The following is a 9,166-nucleotide window of genomic DNA, read 5'->3' as shown; positions in this document are numbered from 1 at the left end:
AGTAAAAGTTTGTTTTGTTTAGAACTCATTAAACTTCAGTTTTCTTCAACAAGTATGTGTATATCTGAAATTCAGTTTAAAAAAAGTAAAAGTTTGTTTTGTTTAAAACTCATTAAACTTCAGTTTTCTTCAACAAGTATGTGTATATCTGAAATTCAGTTTTAAAAAAGTAAAAGTTTGTTTTGTTTAAAACTCATTAAACTTCAGTTTTCTTCAACAAGTATGTGTATATCTGAAATTCAGTTTTAAAAAAGTAAAAGTTTGAGAATCGGTTGCAATAACATACTCGATTATCGGTTATAATCAGTTGGTACCAACGGATCAACTGTCGATTACACAATCGGTTAAAATTATATAAACATAATTATAATGCCCAGGCTCTATTGTTGTATTCGCCAGGGCCCAACAAATGGCTAATTTTACTTTTAATAACCATTCAATATCTTTTTGTTTTATGTGCAAACATCTAACCTAACGGATTTACATTAATTCCATCATATAAACTGGAGAAACAATTAGTTAACATTTTACCATCCAATCGATTATGGATGTTTTATAATCGATCATCGGAACATCACTATCGCCCCTGTTTTCATTAATCGAGAACCTTAGATAACAACTAGGTCTGTCATTCTGTTCCACACGTGTTCCGAGCTAGCTTTTCCTGTTACGGAAACAGCCGAACGCCCGTCGAAGAATGTTATTTTGTATTTAAAAGTGTACTAGATCACCTCTTCACGCCCGCAATTCTACAACGTGAGAAGTAGAATATCAGACATCTTCTGAGGTGGGGTTTTTTTCTTCATCTTTATCTTCTTACGTCTGCTGTTTGTTTACGATGCAGGGTCGACTGTACTAACGTGCTGCTTCGCGCCTTCTGTCTCGACTCCCATGGCGGCAGACGATTATCTTAATTTGTTTGAATCAGACAGTGCAAAAAAAAATAATGTCTAACGACACCTAAGCACGTTTATTTAATCAGAGGCTACTAGCTGTTTGACCCTTCTACGCTGGATCTTGAATGGAAAGAAAAGAAAAAAATGTTTAACTGCACTTAACACATTTTATTTACGGTTATATGGCGTCAGACATATGGTTAAGGACCACACAGATTTTGAGAGGAAACCAGCTGTCGCCACTACATGGGCTACTCTTTCCGATTAGCAGCAAGGGATCTTTTATTTGCGCTTCCCACAGGCAGGATAGCACAAACCATGGCCTTTGTTGAACCAGTTATGGATCACTGGTCGGTGCAAGTGGTTTACACCTACCCATTGAGCCTTGCGGAGCACTCACTCAGGGTTTGGAGTCGGTATCTGGATTAAAAATCCGATGCCTCGACTGGGATCCGAACCCAGTACCTACCAGCCTGTAGACCGATGACCTAACGACCACGCCACCGAGGCCGGTAGGATTTTGAATGGATATGAGCATGTAAAATCTGTCAGACCTGACCTATTGAACATTTGGTAACTGTAACACTTGCTAGTAGTCCATAGCAATTCTGAATCCAGGGTCCATGGACCCACCAGAGGATATGTGAATCTTCATCATGGATATGTGAGATACATTTTAATTGACAGCAGGGCCGTCGGAGCCGGAGATGGGGTGGGGGAGGCTGGGGTGGTGGTGCTTTGCCGCCCCTCCACACCTTTTCAAAACAAATGTTTTCATATACTATCAAATTCAAGTATACTTAACCTATAATATCCATGAAGTCACTAGGAACAAAATCAGACCTATTAGAACACAATCTCTAACTGTATTAGCACTGTGTAGATTCCGATCTGTTTTTTCATCACAACCAGTGCCCCACGACTGGTATAGCAACGTGCATATAAAAGACCGCTGAATGTTAGGGTTTTTTTTTCGGTAGTAGGTATGGCGGCAACGGGTTTCCATCGTTATCTTTGTGGGTTCTAACCATAATGTTCAACGTCAATATAACTATAATAAATTATTATGCTGAGTGGTGCGTCATCAAATAAATAATTTCTTCTTATACGAACCGTTCTCCAAACTACCGGTCAAAATATAGAAGCGCAATGCTTAACGAACAAATGACACACTCGGAATCTGATACTCCTAGTGCCAACAAACACTATTCAGTTGGGTGTATTCTGTTTTGGTTGATATTGTTTGTTTGTTTGTTTGTTGTTATTTGTTGTTGTTGTTGTTGTTGTTGTTGTTTGTTTTTACCAAACCAATAAGGTACGTTGAGCACTGTATTTAAAGCCTCTCGGTGTTTAATTCGACCAACTGGTACAATATAGTGATCAAGTACACTATTCCTGTTGAACATTGACCGTTTGTATATATAGATGATGACACGTGTTCGATAACATCACTTGATAATACACAATAATATGTAAGTATTTCAATGATGTGACTTACAGCTGTCTAGGTGCGTGTGCAGGGGCCGGGGGAATCTAGACTGGTGGGCGAAGTTCCCCCCAAAAATGGCTTGAAAAGAAAACAGTAGATTTTTTGCTTGAGCAGGAGGGTTTTATCGACCCCCGAATCTCCTCACCAACGCTCGTGTCGGCTGCCTCCCTCCAGACGGTGGGGGGATTTAGCTCAGTTGGTTTAGTGCTCGCCTGAAGTGCTTGCGTCGCAGGATCGAACCACCTCATTGGATCCATTCAACTGAATGGGTTTCCCCTCGTTCCAACCAGTGAACCACAACTGGTCAAAGACCGTAGTATGTGCTTTCCTGTTTGTGGGAAAGTGCATAATAAGAGATCCCTTGCTGCATTAGGAAAAATGTAGCTAGTTTCCTCTGATGACTACGAGTCAGAATTATCAAATGTTTGACATCCAATAGCCGATGATTAATTAACCAATGTTAATGTGCTCCACTGGTGTCGTTAAACAAAAACAAACAAACAAACGTTTAACCCTCCAGACGACGTTTCCCTTCCAAGCACAAACAACGTTATACAGCAATAAAATGCTTGCAGCCAAATACAGCAGTAGCCGTTCCAGAGCTGTGTTTCCAATGCTGTGTTCAGTGACGGCGGTCAACGCTGTAATTCACGATGTAGTGATTGAGATCTAAGAGTAACGGGTTTTAATTCTTCTAAATAATAATATTGGGGTTATAAGTTTTTAAAAGAGCAACTGATCACTGTCTGAAAATGGGCAATTTTGCTATCAAGATGCCAAGAAATCGCGTTTAAGGCTATCTAAATAAAAAAACAATATAATCCTTAAAATAGTTAAGAAATTATTGTTTTAAAATGGCTAATTTTGCGATTCAGATGCCAAAAAACACATTTAAAGCTATGCTTAATAATGATCCTGATGTGTGTGTGTGTGTGTGTTTGTGTGTGTGTGTGTGTGTGTGTGATAGGTATGTGTGTGTGTGCGTGTGTGCGTGCGTGTGTGTGTGTGCGCGTGCGTGTGTGTATATATGATAGGTGTGTGTGTGTTTGGTGTGTGTGGGGTGATAGGTGTGTGTGTGTGTGTGTGGCGATAGCTGTGTTTGTGAGGGAGGTGATAGGTGTGTGTGGCGATAGCTGTGTTTGTGATGGGTGATAGGTGTGTGTGTGTGTGGCGATAGCTGTTTGTGAAGGGTGATACGTCTGTGATAGGAGTGTGTGGCGATAGCTGTGTTTGTGATGGGTGATAGGTGTGTGTGTGTGTGGCGATAGCTGTTTGTGAAGGGTGATACGTCTGTGATAGGAGTGTGTGGCGATAGCTGTGTTTGTGAGGAGGGTGATAGGTGTGTGTATGAGATGTGATAGGTGTGTGAGGGGTGATAAGTGTGTGTGTGTGGCGATAGCTATGTTTGTGAGGGGGTGATAGGTGTGTGTATGAGGGGTGATAGCTGTGTTTGTGAGGGTGATAGCTGTGTTTATGAGGGGTGATAGCTGTGTTTATGAGGGGTGATAGCTGTGTTTATGAGATGTGATAGGTGTGTGAAGGGTGATAAGTGTGTGTGTGGCGATAGCTGTGTGAGGGGGGTGATAGGTGTGTGTGTGGCGATAGCTGTGTGAGGGGGGTGATAAGTGTGTGTGTGGCGATAGCTGTGTTTGTGAGGAGGGTGATAGGTGTGTGTGTGGCGATAGCTGTGTGAGGGGGGTGATAAGTGTGTGTGTGGCGATAGCTGTGTTTGTGAGGAGGGTGATAGGTGTGTGTGTGGCGATAGCTGTGTTTGTGAGGGTGATAGCTGTGTTTATGAGATGTGATAGGTGTGTGTGTGGCGATAGCTGTGTGAGGGGGGTGATAGGTGTGTGTATGAGGGGTGATAGCTGTGTTTGTGAAGGTGATAGCCGTGTTTATGAGGGGTGATAGCTGTGTTTGTGAGGGGTGATAGGTGTGTCTGTGTGTGTGTGTGTGTGAGAGAGAGAGAGAGAGAGAGAGAGAGAGAGAGAGAGAGAGAGAGAGAGAGAGAGAGAGAGAGAGAGAGAGAAAGGGAGGGTAGGTGATAGGTGTGTGTGTGGTGGGGGGGGGGGTAATAGGGGGGGGGGGGGTGATAGGCGATAATTTTCTACAATACATTTTTTTAATGTAAAATGTTTTATTAATCTAAGCATTATTAGCAATATATTAATTTATAGCCGATGTCTAGCTGACAACAATGGTTCGAATTCCGTCAATGCAGACTCGCACTGCCATTCATCTTCGTCATTTATCACATTGATCTGTTGTTCTCAGTATCTTAATATGTAATATAATATTTTCTAAGTTCAGGCTGTTTTGATCATGTTCTGTCAGTTTCCTCCGATTCTGACTTCTGATTTCATTTATAGCTGTCCTGGACACACACCTCCTCAGCTATGTCTTGAACAGTGGTCAGATGAGTCGGAGTAGTGAACTTACTACTTATCCACGGAGTCGGTACCGGGATTCAAACCGAGTATCTACCAGCCTGGTAGCTTAACAACCTGAGCTATCTCTGGCTGGCTGTCTAGGACCATGGATTAGTGATTCGTTGTTAGTTGTTAGTGAGAGAAGTCGGTGCGGTGGCCTTACAACTCTAATATTAAGTCGTTAAACTTGCGCTATGGATGGTAGCCGATACCAGGATGCGAACCCAATATCCACCAGCCTGAAGGCTTAACAACCTCAGTTACCTATGGCTGGCTGTCCAGGACAGTTGATTGGTGATTAAATGTTAATAGTTAATGGGACAGACGTTGGTGCTGTGGACTTACAACTCTAATATTGAGTTGTTAAACTGGTGGGGGCCAGTACTGGGATGCGAACCCAGTATCTACCAGACTGAGGGCTTAACAACCTCAGTTATCTCTGGCTGTCTGTCCAAGACAGTGGATTGGCGATTACCTGTTAAAGGGACATACCCTAGTTTTTAAACACTAAGGCATATGTTTCACTATTAGTGCCGTTTATGATCACTGAAATCAAACTTTACTTATCCATTTCTCTACAATCGAAGTGTTTCTGGTTATCCTGGTGTTTCTAATACCACAAAATGCATTTTTCATATTTTTAAAAACGTACGTGCGTCTGAGAAGTAACTGTTATGGAGTCGCGTTGTATTCTATTTTTAAGGGTATTTCAACGTCACAGACTCTTGTTTCACTCTGTTGTATCCAAATTTGTGACAGGTTTGTAAATTAGTGTTCATTTTTACGGGTTAAAACTAGAGTCTAAGTGAAAATTATGCTTTAGTGTTTAAAAACTAGGGTCTGTCCCTTTAATGGTTAATGAGATAGAAGTCGAGTCGAGGCCTTACACCTACCCATTGAGTCATTAAACTCGCTTTGAATAGAAGCCGGAGCGAGACATAGCCCAGTGGTACAGTGCTCGCTCAATGCGCGGTCGATGTGGGATCGATACCCGTCGGTGGGCCCATTGGGCTATTTCTCGTTCCAGCTAGTGCACTACGACTGGTATATCAAAGGCCGTGGTATGTACTACCCTGTCTGTGGGATGGTGCATATAAAAGATCCCTTGCTGCTAATCGAAAAAGAGTAGCCCATGAAGTGGCGACAGCGGGTTTCCTCTCTCAATATCTGTGTGGTCCTTAACAGTATTATGTCTGACGCCATATAACCGTAAATACAATGTGTTGAGTGCGTCGTTAAATAAAATATTTCTTCTATTTCTTCTTGAATAGAAGCCGGTCCCAGGATGCAAACCAATAGCATAGGGAATGTGTGTGTGTGTGCGGGGGGGGGGGGGGGGGGGGGGGGCACATGTGCCCAATCAAACCTCTTTTTTCAAATGATTAATTTTATAAAATCATACATATATACGTAATGTACGTCCCCCATATGGTCCAACCCCACCCACCCCCCACCCACCCCCACCCACCCCCACCCCCACCCCAATATAAAATCCTGGCTACGCCAGTGATGCAATTTTCCTGTCCTGGACGGAGGAGCTGGCCGAGGCCGGCACCTGGGCCCAGAACAGGCGTGCGCTACAACAGCTTGTTTTGAATGTGCACGTTAAAGCCTGTGACATGACATGGCAGTGATGCAAACCCAGTGTCTACCAGCCTGATGGCTTAACCTCTACACCACCGAGGCCGGGCTGTCTTCTGAGTTGTCCACACCACCATCTGCATGTCTCATCTACCTCCTCCACGGGTGCGAAGTCTCAATTTACTTTTATGCACCCATATGGCACCCTCGTCTTCGAATGTTCGTTATCACAAATTGTTGGAAACGTTACTGTGTCTAGTATCTTTGCTGAAGACTAGACAGTGCACGGGCAACGTTTGACGTGTGATTTGCGGCAGACAGACTACGAGAACCTGTGGGCTTCGAGCCAATTAGCCAACTTTTGTCTGTCTGACCCGAGACAATGGTCTGGGGCTGGGTGGCCTTCTTCTTTAATGTCGACAAAACGGAAATAATACATTTCTCATTGAGAAAACACTCGACAGCTGCGCCAGCCAAACAATATTCGAAGAAAGAAAAGAAAAGAAAAAAAAAAAACGTCAAAGAGAATTTTTCAACTGGGAATATGGGCAGTGCCATAAATAAAAATAATGTTCTATACGTGGATACTGTTTGTTTTACGAGCTGAACATTTCAAAATGTATCTAAAAAACCAAGCGCAAGTTGGATACATTTTGAACAAGTTGTTGGAAATGGTATCTAACGGACATCACTGAAGTACTCTATTTCTTACACATAAGCCAGTTTGAAAAGAAATGTAAGCGTATTTTTCAACAAAAATATATTTACGGCGTTATTGTTTGCAAAATTAACTTGCACGTCAGAAGTACAAATCTAGGTCATGACGATAGAATATCCAATCAGAAGTCTTTAAATCGATATCCAGTGTATGTTTGATATCGAGGTCTGATACCAAAGGGGCTTCACAAAAAAGCAATTGTTGATACTCTTAGTGGACATTCTTGACTATTTTAAAGCAGACCTTTTTATTATTTGAAAACTGAGATCGGTTCCGAATACATTGAACGATGTAATTATTTAACTAACTAAATGTGATCCGTGCTTCGCACAGAAAAGTTTAAATGAGGTGTAATGGCCCTATACAAATATTGCGGCGCGCGTGTAGGGGCCTATGCAGTATTTATGAAAGTAGTATTTACACGCAATATATGGCACGATGTGTATACCGTAGAAAACTGGACATGAGTCAGAAAAGATCCTTGCGAACTGAAGTATCGGATAATAACAAAGATGGCGGTCTGCAGTGCAGATCGAAAGAGTAGAAGCAATCAGAAGGATCGAAACTGTTAAAAATGCCTTGTATATTATACATGTCTTATAGATTGTTAATCCGGGAAGACAATCATGGACAGTAATGTGATTTCCCTTCAAATTTAAGTAGACCTATAAATCTGATCGGTTGTCAGTTTCGCTTGCAAAAAAAGAAAAGAAAAGATAGATAGAAAAATAAGAAAGAAAAAAGAAGAAGAAGAAAGTCACCAATTTCTGTTCGTTGGCGTGTGGTGTTTTCAAAACAAGTCACACTACAAGTTATTACATTATATAATAGACTAAACAGAAGAAATTTCTTATCCACTCGGACGATTTCGCAAAAGAACAGCCTTTGATGAGTGTATGTAATTCTTTGCAAGCGATAATGATTACCGACTGGGTGTGAACACGAATTTCCAGGGATATCACGTCAACAGGTGAGGAAATATTTATGTTACGCTTTGTCTGAAGAATCCGTCAGGAAACTCATTGTCGCCACGTGGGCCACGCTATACCTTCCAGTTAGCAACAAAGAATATTTTATACCAAAGGCAAATCCACGAATTTTGGAGCGGGGAGGGGGGGGGGGGGGTTGAGGTGATCGAAACTTAAAGTAAGGAAAAATCCAAAATTAAGACAATGTCCACTGCTTAAAGCGCACACGCCCTTCTGGGGTTGGGGTTAGAGTACGGACGCATGACATTCTGGGAAAGGGTCCTTTACTAATTACATAACGTAATGGGATTGGTTTCGACATTTAAAAAAAAAAAATGAAATTATGAAAAATAATTGGTGGAGGAATGGGATCCAAAAAACTCCAATTCAGTGTTTGTATAAGCAGGCAGGACAGCATATTTTACGTCTTGCTGTTGGGCTATTTCTCGTTCCAGCCAGTGACTGACGACTGATATATTATAGGCCGTGGTATGTGCTGTCCTGTCTGTGGGATGTGTATATAAACTATCCCTTGCTGCTAATGGAAAAATGTAGCTGGTTTCCACTCTAAGAATAAATGTCAAAATTACTAAATGTTTGACATACAGTAGCCGATGATTAATAAATCAATGTGATCTAGTGGTGTCGTTAAACAAAATAAACTTTATTGTATGTCTTGGGGCATTGGTTAAAATAGAATAATTTCAATGCGCCTATGGTTGTTTAGCATCCTTAGCTTTTCCTTGTCTAAACCGAAATTAACTACGACATTAACCACTAATTATAGGTGAGAGACAGACAGACAGTCAGACAGAGAAATCAAACGCAATGCTATAATATGTATCCATTCACTGATTTTACCAATGCTTGGAAATATGAAGAACTAATTTATATGGCTGTTATATTTGAATAATAATAATATCTGCCACAGATACAAAATTGGTTATAATATCATTTAATAATATAAAATAAATTCATTATAGTATTAATACTTAACTGATAAGTATAGTGCCTATGAAAATTTAGTTCAGTTCAGTTTAACGTAGTTTGGTTTTATATCCAGTTAAGGTTCAAGCATGCTGTTC

Source organism: Gigantopelta aegis, chromosome 9 (assembly GCF_016097555.1).
Source record: "Gigantopelta aegis isolate Gae_Host chromosome 9, Gae_host_genome, whole genome shotgun sequence".
NCBI lineage: Eukaryota > Metazoa > Mollusca > Gastropoda > Neomphalida > Peltospiridae > Gigantopelta > Gigantopelta aegis.
The sequence above is the reverse complement of the archived record's forward strand: the minus strand, read 5'-3'. Positions refer to the sequence as shown.